Source organism: Hemitrygon akajei, chromosome 7 (genome assembly GCF_048418815.1).
Source record: "Hemitrygon akajei chromosome 7, sHemAka1.3, whole genome shotgun sequence".
Taxonomy (NCBI): domain Eukaryota; kingdom Metazoa; phylum Chordata; class Chondrichthyes; order Myliobatiformes; family Dasyatidae; genus Hemitrygon; species Hemitrygon akajei.
In genome coordinates, this window is record NC_133130.1 from 143,102,896 (window position 1) to 143,114,966 (window position 12,071).

General features: G+C 46.1%; 1 long non-coding RNA gene across 1 annotated transcript in view; it reads left to right on the plus strand.

The window, feature by feature from the left end:
* Positions 1–5,547: 5,547 nt before the first annotated feature.
* Positions 5,548–12,071, plus strand: part of LOC140731000 (uncharacterized) — a 28,992-nt gene continuing 22,468 nt past the window's right edge. Inside the window, exons 1-2 of the long non-coding RNA XR_012099716.1 lie at positions 5,548–5,634; positions 7,391–7,558. This is a non-coding gene — a long non-coding RNA (uncharacterized lncRNA). The remainder of the gene's footprint in view (positions 5,635–7,390; positions 7,559–12,071) is intronic.

Consider the following 12,071-nt stretch of genomic DNA (forward strand, 5'->3'; position numbering starts at 1 on the left):
TTTATTGTTTGCATGAGAGGGATGAATGAATTAATTAATTAATTGGGGAGCAGATATTCCTACGGGTGAAAATGTAGCAGGCAATGTTTCCCCCTTCCGTGGATTAGGCAGCCCATCTGTACACCCACAGAGAGTTGCTGATGCAAGCTCAAGTTACCCGGCTTCTTTCCTGACATCCAGTGCCTTCGGTGCCGAGATTGCACCTCTCCCTGTGACCGAGTGGGTTTCTTCCGGGTTCTCCGGTTTCCTCCCATACCCCAAAGAAGTGCAAGTTGGCAGGAGATTTGGTCAATTGCCCCTAGAGTGTAGGTCAGCAGTACAATCTGGAGTGGATGAAGGGGATTACTGTAGTTTAGTGTCAACGGGTGGCTGCTGTTTGATTTGGACTCGTCAGCCCAAATTGTTTGCTCCATGCTCCGTGATTCTAAGAAAATGCAGAACTTCACTATAAAGAAGGAAACTAGCCAGAACTCGACTTCCCACTGCTCAGTGTCCTGGATAACCCTGCACTACTGAGAGGGGTGAACTCTGCTGCATGGTCCAGTAGCAATGAGTGGCTCGTGTCCGACTGCCCAGGGAACACTGAACAGTGCTCCTTATGGAGGAATGCCCATTAAACTGGGAGTTGGGAGCACTGATCCTTTCTTGGCAGTCCAGTAACACTGGGGACAGTGAGCGTTGCTCTCAATCCTGGATAACATAACTATGCAGGGACTTTTGAGCTAGCATTGACCAATAAACTGGGAATTGTTCCCTTTCTGGTTACTCAGAAACGCTGGGAATAATTGCCGCTGCTTTCTCTCCTGACAGCATAATTCTGGGAATAATGAATCCGACCCCCTGACTGGATAACTGTGCAATGGTGGGAGTTGTGAACAGTTTTACCCTGCCCGGGATGTTCGAGTGATGCTGGGTACAGTGAACGCTGCCTTCTGACTTGATGACCCTGTCGAGCTAGATCAGGGGTGTCAAACTCATTTTAGGTCATGGGCCGGATTGTGCAAAATGCAGCTTCATGCAGTCCGGATCAGTCGGACGCGTGCGAACGCAGCTTTCGTTGCCTCCATTTTTTCAGCCTGCTCTCATGTGTCTCAGTCTCTGCTATAACTACAAAGTGTTTCACTTTACAAATTCCGTTTCTTATGAAGAAGACTGCCGAATAAACACTAAAAACCCTGAAAACCTGGTACCTGAATAAACTCAGCATTAATTAGCCATATCATACGCCATAAGCGCTTCGATTACTGGGGCCAGCTTTAATAGTAATTAGATATTATCTCGCGGGCCAAAGATAATTCCACCGCGGGCCGGATTTGGCCCGCGGGCCTTGAGTTTGACATATATGAGCTAGACAGAGTGAATAAGTTTGTTCTCAGTAATATACGGAAATGCACCAAACACTGCCCCCTATCTGAATAAATCAGCAACGCTGGGAAAAGTTGGCTCCGTTTTCCATGCTGGAATACCACCAATACAGGGAATAACAAACTCACTCCTTTGTTCCTTATGTTGGGCATAGTGAAGTTCCTTTTATCACTGCTACCCTTCTTGACTATCCAGCAACATCTGAATGTCCCCAGAACAAGGGAAGGAGGATTCATATCCTTGTAGCCAGGTGTCCAGTGCCAATTTTTTAGGTGCCAGAGCTGTATGAGGGGTGATGAGTTTGTGGTCTAAGGTAGAAGGCCTAAGGCTATACAGCTCAGGTTACATGCAGGTGCAGTTCACCTCTTTGACTGATTATGAAGAAAGTTTGAAGTTAATAACTTTTGTGGTATTTCTGTTTCATATAATTGCTAGGTTTTCTAAAATTGACTCCTTCCACCTTAGGCGATGAACTTAGGGCTTCTTATAATGTCAAGCACTAAACCAAGATGAAAGAAATATATGAATTCCAGAGCTCCACAGAAATATAGTGATAGTTAAGACATTAATAAGATTATAGCCTATCACTACATTTCAGTGTATAACTGATACAATAAAACATATAATACTTAATTTAATAATATGACAAAGTATTGCACAGTGGCACTCACTAATTATCATAAAATGTAATTATCAAGCAAGTAAAGAAAAAGACGGCATCTTCAATAGCTATATTTTCAACACTTAGAGCAGCAGTGTGAGCTCTTGATAGTTTGTGATCAACAGTTTTTTCTCTGAGAGACATCAAGTGTGTACTTGGATCGGCTCCATAACAGGAAACTCGGTACATCTGCCATTCATTTGACAGCCTCAAACCCTTTGGAAGTGCCAAGTGTGAGATTGCTATTGTTTCCACCGACTTTACGCCCAAGTTTATCATCCTAACAGTCTAACCAGGGATAAGTTTCCTTCTTTTCCTTCCACATTTCTTCAGTCCAAACATCTGAACAGGGACACAAGCCTGACTTCGAAGCACCATTACTTTCAGAACTGCATTTGGACCCGGTTAGAAAATTTGAATTAGAAGCAGGCGAAACCCAGCTTTTGTCACTTTTACTGTTATCAGTCTCTTGTCCTTTATTCTTGTTACACTCCTCAGTTTGTTTACGAAAGAAAGAAGTTAACATTGTTTGCTTAGGAGCCATAGGGTTGTTAGTGAGAAAAATTTACTTATGTATTAGCCAGCAATCCACGGACCACCACAGATGTAGCCTTACTAATACGACTGAATCAGAGCAGACAGCAGGGCCCGCAGCACTTAGCAATGTTCCTAAGCAGGTATAAAAATAACAGAAATAAAGCAAATAAGCTGTTTACACTTTTAGCCACCTAAATTGGAACCAAGTAATCAAGTATGAAAAAAGAACATCTAATGAACTATTGCTAAAGCCACGAATATTGCTGAATATTAGTATCAAAAGCGGTAGGTGGGCAACTCTGCCTCGTACCGTTTCTCTCGCAGAAATGGTTAGACAGGAAGTGTACCTGTGAGTGTCGATACTTGCAATATCCTCATACGTCGGGTTAGATCAATACAGATCCTGTTTAGGCTTTAAATATATAAAAAGTTAAAGAAGTTTGAATCTTTACATAAATTATTATCATATCTATACAAATTTAAAAAATCATATTTCGGAAGTGACAAATGTTAACAGGGGAGGAGAACAACCATTTGGGAAGTTTGGAAATGGATTTCGTCTCATTCATTGCCTCACTAAATTACTCTTTTTGCTATCAACACAAACAGTAAAAGAGCCTTTTTCCAATCAACTATAGTTGGTGGAGTTAGGCCAAGGGATTGATCTGCTGTTAATGATAGTTGAAATGACATAAAACTAGCTTATAGCCTAGAAATACGTTTTTTCATTTGTAAAAAAAATTCATTTTATCCAGGTGTAGAAGAGGATTTTGGATGATTACCTTGAATATTTCATCAAAATCAGGCCGAAGAGAGCAGTGAATTTTTCTTTCATTACTTCCGACTTTTAAGCTTAGATTTCGATGTTCATTCTTTGCTTAATATAACTGCTACCTGGAATCCAATGGTACCCATTGGGAAGAGCGGAAAAATGCTCACACTTGTGTACAGCCGTCGCTCGGCTGGAGAGAGACTGAGGATCTGTGAAATGGCGGGAGGCTACCGCAGGGTATGCTGGGAAAAAACAGGTCATGCGAGGACGAATTTCACAAATACCTAAATTAAAAACAGTCACAGCTCCAGGATTTCACCAAAAACAATCCTATCCTCAAACACGAGGAAATCTACAGATGCCGGAAATTCAAGCAACACGCACAAAATGCTGGTGGAACGCAGCAGGCCAGGCAGCATCAGAAACATCATCTGTACTTCTTCCTATGGATGCTGCCTGGCCTGAAGTATCCTATCCTAATGTTATTAGTGGTATTTTCCCCACCAGCCACCACCCCCTCTCCCTAACCCCCGCTTCCATAAAATTCCCTCTATTTAATATGCGGCTGCTGTTTAATTCCCAGCTTGTTTATTTTGACTTCTTTTTACAGAGGCGCCCCGGCGGCACTGCACCCCGGCTTGTAGCTCCATGTCACGGTGAACTGAATAGAGCAGGACGGGAATCTGAACCGTTGGCTTTCACTTTAGCAAAGCTGGACGGAGCATGACTTGGTGGCCAGTGAGAGGCACAAGGAAAGTTGGGTCTCAATGTGCTTGAATAGTTAGATTGTCTTCCTCAGTTAAAATATATTCCTGTTATAAATACGGCAGCATTTGCCCACATTCAAAATATTGAAGTAGATTATGTAACTGTGACAACTGAAATTGTATTTAATCATCTAATGATTCTAACAAGTATAAAAATGAGATACTTTGAGTTCCAGGCCAGGCAGCATCTAAAGGAAGAAGTACAGTCGACGTTTCGGGGAAGGGTCTCAGCCCGAAACCTCGACTGTATTTCTCCCTATAGATGCTGCCTGGCCTGCTGCGTTCCACCAGCATTTTGTGTGCGTTGCTTGAATTTCCAGCATCTGCAGAGTTGAAAGAGGTTTTCCCAGCAGATCTCCTCTGAATGAACTCAGCAAATTCCTGAATCAGATCCTGTCTCATTCCCAGTCACCTCAGGGCGAATGAAGAATGCGTGGGCCTGCACCTACCCGTCACAGACCTGCCGAACTCCCGGGCTCACTAATCAGCACAGCTATTGCAATAGCGAACTCAAGGAGCCCGAGAGTTCAAGGAACGAAAGGTCTGGAAGCTGACACTGGAGAAAACCCATAAATCAAACTATGTCTCTACTAGCAAAACTGCATACTAGATGTGGCTTCAGAGTCAGCAGCCAGCATTAGGGTATTTCGCTTCATTTCTTCATACATTGACGTGACGCTGCCTGCATTTATTCCCCTTTTTCCTAATTGCCCCTGCGGACCTAACTGCATGGTGCGGGGGGGAGGGGTCAAGGGTAAATGATAAAGGCCGGAGAGTCCCTTTCCGCTGAAGAACATCGGGGTGGGGGGGTCTCACTGCAATCCAAACACAGACGGTGAAACTCCTCATGCCTAGAGGGAACACTGTGTGATCTTGGGGACAAACGGAATGGAAGGCGATGTCGGTGATTTTCATTCTGGGATCTGTAACATCGCGGTCTCAGCGCTGAATAACCAGTTCTGAGAACTCACACTCGTTCCTCATTCACACTTCATTTACTTTTGCGCAAGGGGAGCAGTACGGCCCCTGTCACCGCACTGCTCTGCCGTTTGAACAAAGAAACACCCCTTTTACATGGAAATGGACCGACTGTGTGCAAATATTGATCCAGCAGAAACTCGGCTCACTTCTCAATCCCATCATTTCCCTATTTAAGTACCAATCGTAATACATATTTCAGGTTTAATTAACCAAGTAAATCTAAGTGTTAAAGACCAATAATACTTGAAAATTGGTGAAATAATTGCCCAATAGTAAGAGCTGTCCTGGAATCCTTGATCTTGTCCTGATCTGCTTGGTGACCTGGGGCATAAACAGAAAGGCTCTGCTTTCAAGGTTCAGTGTGCATGACCACACGTGTCTGTAACTGTGGACTTATCCTGACTGTTGCCTCGGTGAACTTTCACACAGAGAAAGGCTGTAGAAAGTGCGCATTCACTTTAACCACAGCAGGAAACATGTGCAGGCAGCCATTTTCTGGGAACTCCACTCCGTGAGGAGACTCAGCTTGCCCGAGACCCACCCCAGGGCAGGTTAGTTCCGTCTACCCACGTCCTTTAAAGGGCCTCACCTACCACAGCGTTGGCAGTAAAGGTGGATCCTTTTAAGGGTTATTTATTTGTCCAGCATTCCTGCTCCCAAACCTCTGCCAGGCAGCAGCTTCCCCCCTCTCCAGACCGTCACCCCAGGATCCACTTGTTTACTAGCTCCCCCCCCCCCCCACACCAATCTCTCCCCCACTCACTAACCCCACACTGAGTCTCTCCTCACTGATCTCTTCCCCCCCCATACACCTTCCCTATCCTCATTGTCTCCTCTCCCACCTCACCCCCATCCTTGCTACATTAGCCCCTACACTAGAAACAGTTCCCACACCCTCCTCTCCCCCACATCAATTCCCCCCTCCTCCTCCCCACTCTCCCCAGCCTCCTGCTCCTTCCACCTCAACACCAGCCATCAGTGAAAGCCCCTTCTCCAGTCTAAATGGTGCTGCCCCCCAACACCCCTCAGCCATCACTCCTCACCTCTGCCAATATATGCTGCCCTTGTGCCCATTCCCCCACTGCAAATCATGGACCCCTGTGCTATTTCCTGTCATCAACCTTCGCTCCAGTTCCATCTCTCTGTCCCCCCACCCCCCCAACCCTCTCACAGATCCCTCTACCCCACATCGCACCCCAGATCCACCCTGTGCTCGGGCACAGCCAGTCCTCCAATTAAACTTGCCCACGTACAACGGTGCTGAGGTCTGAGGCGCGTGGAGAACTTGTGTCACGGGTGGTCGAGGCCGGTGTGGACCTTGTCACTCACAAGACAGGAAAATGCCATTTGACCAATCATCTTTACGCTCCAGTTATATTCTCCCATCTGAACTCTCTAATTCCATCACCAGATCTTCCAGATTCATTCTCTATCCAATTCCTGGCTTATTTTCTTGAAAAATTATCAACCTTTTGCCATGAAAGTGAATCCTGCATTCTAACCACACTCAGGGTAAAAATAGGTCTTTTTTTCCTATTCATCCTATTGATTTCATTTTATAGCCCATTCATACTCGCCCCATCCTGTCCCGTATTCCAGACCTAATCCGAATTCGCATCCTTTTCTGCTCACTGGCCAACGTACTATATCCGCGTTCCACTGCCCCCTTCCCAGAGCTCACAGTGCCAGAGGCTCTCCTATCCATGCTCGCTGCCCCGTCTCATCCTAATGCTGCCAGTCGCAGGGTGCCCATGTGCCACCCCAGCTGGCAAAGGTTAACAGCGGCAGCATGTGTATTTGTAGCGTTAGCAAAGCCCTTGCTATTTCTGTGCATTGTGAGGAAACACAAGCTGAGTTGTCTTCCGCGATGTCTCTCCTCCCGGCTTATCAGTCCCGTTCAGAAGTATATTGTTCAGTAGATTGCTGCCCAAACCACAGGCAGCACAGTGTTTATTCCAGACCATCCATCCGTAGCCAGGGAATCCAGGAGATGTCACAAGAAGGACGTGAGAAGCTCCTGTTAATACTCAGGCAAAATCTGCAGTGCCAGGTTTTGCATGTGGGTGCAGGGCCCTGTTCAGGAAGGAGGGTGTTTTCTGGCAGGAGTGGCCAATGTCAGTTATCCGATGGCAGATTATGCAAACTCCTTATGCACCGCGTTATCCGGCCTGTTTCACCCCGTGCCCCGAGAAGCTCACGGGAACGTTTTCCACGTCGAAATCGCTATCATTAAACTGGGGGCAGGGGCCTGGTGTTAGGGAGAAAAGCAAGAACTCTCTCTCTCTCTCTCTCTCTCTCACTTGCAAGGCACAGACGAGCGATACACTTTGCACAGTGAACTCTGCCAATGTAGCTTGAACGAGGGGCGAGAACAGTGTCTGTCAGAACCCGTGGGGTGGCACTGGATAAACAGCGTGCAGGGCTGTCAGGAAGGAGCAGGAGAATGGGACCCAGTCTGCCACAGAACAGCAACAGGTAAAAGTGGGCTGAAAGGCCCTCCTTTCTGCTTTAACCTCTGTGAATCCAGTGAACTCAGAGACTGCCTGCTGGGGAATGATTCGGGCTCTTGTCACATTCACTAAGAAGTAAGCATCTGCAGGAAATATCCAGGAGAAGGATGCTTGGTCCATGAACCAGTTCCGTTAAATCAGAGCTAGTTTTTTTTTATTGTGAACTCCATGCCCCCTGCCCTGTTCCTGTAAGTGTTTATATTCTTGCCCTCAGCACCAATCAGCTTCAGCATTTTAGTCCAGCCCCCGGGTTCAATCTGTGGGAGTGGCCTCCAGACTACGTACTTCCCAAAATCAACACCACGTCTAACTTTGCTAAGGCGCGTTGTGGGTGGGCTCACTCCACCTGGGACATTGCTTATCTCTATTAAATCCGTCAATAACTGTAATTGGCTGGAAAAGCTGCTGCCCTCTCCCCTCCACTGACCCTCCCACTTCACCCCCCCCCCACCACCCCCACTCTGCCCCACCGCCACCATTCCCACTCCAGAGAACCTGTAAAAACATTACGGCAAAAAGGCTGAGTGGCGAGACAAAGTTGCACAGTTTACCAGAGCTCCATCCCCCAGCCGCAGACAGAACTGGGAACTGCCAGCAGACTGGTTGCTAGGATTAACCTTGGACCTTTGCCAGGCAGATTTTTAAACTCCAAACAAGATTGTTACAACTAATAAATTAAGTTGTCCAAAGAAAATAACAAAAGAACAAAGAACCTTCAATGCTCCAGTGGCTTGGAAATCAAGTCTGAATTCCCAGAGCCACCAGGATGGGGCCGATGACATTGTTATACTCGGTCTGAGGTAACATGGCTAAGGAGACACTCATTTATATTCAAGGCTGCTTTTAGCTGAAAGAGGATTATATTGCGTTACAGTGACTTGATTTACAATTAGATTGCCAGTTCGAGATTACATCAAGGGCCTGCAGGTGTTACTCAAGTAATTTTGTGATCTGACTTGCTGCACACAAAGGTTTGATTGTACAGTTAATTGTCTGTGGCAGGGTAGTCTGTGGTTAGGTCCCACCCACTGACATCCTAATTCACCTGGAAGGGGTGCAGATACGAAGAGGCACGTTGGCTCCAGAATAGAAGCAAGACTGCATCTACGACCACGATTCCACTTAGCTGAAGTTCTTAGAGAAGATAGAGCTTGTGGCCATAAAGTCGGACTAAACTTCGTATGGCAACAGGAGTGGGAAACTAGGTGTGAGGATAATGGCTGTGATCAGGGCAGGTGTAGGGGAGACGACTATCAACAAGGGCAGGAAAAGGGTCAAAGATTGGGAGCAGGAGCTGGGACTGTCTTCTGGTTAAGATGGCGCTGCCAAACATGTGCCGAATGCTACCAGGCTGGTAGTTCAAATGGTAAAAAATTACACTAAAAATATAACTAAAAACACTTTCTATGAGGTAAATTATCACCACAAACGGTGAGGGAGCGAGCGATGGCGAGGCGAGTTTGGGAGACGAGCTGGGCTGGTGTGTTGCAGAATCGTTGCAGGTGGAGTGAGCCACTGGGAGAAGGATGTCAGGGCTGGGACAGAGGAGTTCCAAGCCTGTACAACTGGCCCGGGTGTGAGGTTGGGTGCCGAGCTGATCTGAAGAGCTTGAGTGTGGCTTCAGGCGGAGTGGCAAAATCTGGGCCTTCGCAGTGACCGGGTCCGAGTGCAAGGCACGATCCGCTCTTTAGACAATTTAAACACTGGCCCAGATCAGAGAAGAGAGCCGATTTTGCTTGCTGTCCGCAATGTTCACGCCTCTCTCCTGGGCACTGGATCCTTTCGCTGCAGTGGTTCCCTGGACAATGCAAAGTACGATCCATTGCTTGGTCAATTTAAAAGCCGGCCCAGATAGACTGAAAAGACAGGGTATCAGGATACGTGGTGAAAGCCGAATTTGCTCGCTCTCCGCGTTGGTCACTCCCCTCTCTCTGGCGCCGAAGCTATGAAGATCACAGCGCTCCATGCCCGCTAATATGATGAATTGATAAGTGAGGCTTTGGGCCTACTCCAGGCTACTCCAGGGTTCGGATCTCAGGACTCACTTTGGCTCTGAATGTTGTTGTTCGCTTCAATTGTTTGCATGATTTGTACTTTTCCCCCTCTCTCTTGAGCATCGAGTGCTGGTCTTTTTTTTATTATTTCTTTAATTGAGTTCTTTCAGGTTTCTTGCTTTGTGGTTACCTGTAAGCAAACAAATTTCAAGGTTGTATAATTTATACATTCTTTGATAATAAATGTACTTCGAAGCTTTGATTGTGGTCAGGGTAGGAACCAGAGGCAACAGCAAGCAGCAGGGGGGAGAAATAGGATCGGGGCAGGAGCCAGGAACCAGGGGTAGGCGCAGCTGTTGGTCCCTTGGTATAAAGTGGAGAGGGATGGGACAAAGTATAATCACACAACAGGTTTAGGTGGTAAGTTGGCTGCCAATCAAGCTGCCTGGTTTGTCCTGGCTGGTTTTGAACTTCTTGACCTCTTTTAGAACTAGACTCATCTAAGCCAGTAGATAGTGTCTGATCTCACTCCTAACTTGTTCCTCATTGAGTGCAGGAAGACCTTGAGAGGTCAGGAGGTGAGTCGCTTGCTGCAGGATACCCAGTCCCTGGTCTGCTCTTGTCCTCTACGGCTGAGAAGTACTAAGTCCCAGAATGCTAATGCTAGGGAAATTGTTGGTGGTGGTAATGCCACAGAATATCTAGGCAACATAGTGAGGTTCCCTCTTGTTAGAAATAATCATTGCTTGGCACTTTCATGACACAAATGATGAAGCTATAGAGCAGGGAAACAGGTCCTGTGGCCCAACTCATTAATGCTAAGCAAGATGCCTCCCTTAACTAATCCTATTTGCCTGTGTTTGACCCATATCCCTCTAAACCATGCTTAGCCATGTACCTGTCCAAGAGTATTTTAAACATCATAATTGTATATCTCTCTATCACTTTCACCAGATGCTTGTTTCATGTACACAAGGTCCTCTGTGTGGAAAAATTGCCCTTCAGGTGCCTTTTAAATCTTTCCCCTTACCTTACTCCTGTCATCTAAGACCATAAAGACCATACGATAAAGGGGCAGATTTAGGCTATTTGGCCTATCAAGTTGTCCGCCATTTCATCATGGCTGATCCATTTCCCTCTCAGCCCCAACTTCCTGCCTTCTTCCTGTATCCCTTCATTCCCTAATTAATCAAGAATCTAACAACCTTTGCCTTAAATATACTCGATGTGTTGGCCTCAAGGTGGATTTGGAGAGAATGTTTCCTCTGGTGGGGCTATCCAAAACTAGAGGACACAGCCTCAAAATTCAGGGACGACCTTTTAGAACAGAAGTAAGGAGGAATTTTTTTTAGCCAAAGAGTGGTGAATCTGTGGGCGTCTGTAACAGACTGTGAAGGAGGCCAAGTCCATGAGTGTATTTAAAGTGGGAGTTTATAGATCACAAACAAAAGAAAATCTAAAGATGCTGGAAATCTGAGGTAACACACACAAAATACTGGAGGAACTCTGCAGGCCAGGCAGCATCTTTGTAAAAGGGTACAGTCGACATTTCGGGCCAAAAACCTGATTGGTCAGGGCATCAAGGGATATGGTGAGAGGGCAGGTGTATGGGGTTGAATGGGATCTGGGATCAGCCATGATGAAATGGCAGACAAAACTTGATGGATGAATGGCCTAATTCTGCTCCTATGGATAATGGTCTTATGGTCTTATATTTAAAGTGGAGGTTGATAGGTTCTTGATTAGACAGGATGTTAAAAGTTGCAGGGAGAAGCAGGAGAATTGAATTGAATTGACTTCATTTCTTACATCACATACAAGGAGTAAAAATCTTTATGTTATGTCTCCGTCTAAATGTGCAATGTGAAAAAACAGTAATTTATAATAAATAGAACAGTCAATGTAACATAGAAATACTCTCAAATCAATGTGAGTTAATCTGGCCTGGTGGAAGAAGTTGTCCCGGAGCCTGTTGGTCCTGGCATTTATGCTGCAGTACCGATTTCCAGATGGTAGCAGCTGGAATAAATTGTGGTTGGGGTGACTTGGGTCCCCAATGATCCTTCGGGCCCTTTTTACACACCTGTCTTTGTAAACGTCCTGAATCATGGGAAGTTCACAACTACAGATGTGCTGGGCTGTCTGCACCACTCTCTACAGAGTCCTACGGCTGAGGGAAGTACAGTTCCCATACCAGGCAGTGATGCAGCCAGTCAGGATGTCAATAGGGATTAGCCCGTCTCCACTCCTCCTGTAATCCACAACCAGTTCCTTTGTTTTTGTGAGGGAGAGGTTCTTTTCTTGAGACCACTCTGTCAGAGAGATGACTTCATCCCTGTAGCCCACCTTGTTACTGTTTGAGATAAGGCCAATCAATGTAGTAGATTAGAGCAAACACGAGGAAATCTGCAGATGCTGGAAATTCAAACAACAACACACACAAAATACTGGTAGAACACAGCAGGCCAGGCAGCATCTATAAGG